Here is a 450-nt window from a genome sequence, read left to right on the forward strand (position 1 = left end):
TCTAAAAACGTGTTTTAATCCAAATACAAACCAAAAAATTGCATTCTTCTTCTTGAATACACAAACACTCAACTAAATGCTTCACATAAAAAAAAAAATTGGACTATATATACTAACAAACCTGACCCATCAGAAAATAAAACAAACCACCAACACATCTCAACACCAGTTCTTATCCTCAATCATCACCAAATCCTCCTCCCCCCCCAAAAAAATGAGAATAAACAACTGACGCTACAGAGTAATGGACTAGAAACCACAGGACACAGAAATCAGCTGTTTTCACGAACTGCTTCTGACATTTGTTCCTTTCCCTTCGAAAAAACCCCAAACCTCCATACAGCCCTAACATCAAAATCTTGATATCTTAATCGTCATCACAAGACGAAAGTTTTGAGTGAATTAACGGGGAAACATATAAAAAAAAACACGATATAAAAAAAAAACAAT

This window comes from Penaeus monodon, chromosome 4 (genome assembly GCF_015228065.2).
Source record: "Penaeus monodon isolate SGIC_2016 chromosome 4, NSTDA_Pmon_1, whole genome shotgun sequence".
Lineage (NCBI taxonomy): Eukaryota > Metazoa > Arthropoda > Malacostraca > Decapoda > Penaeidae > Penaeus > Penaeus monodon.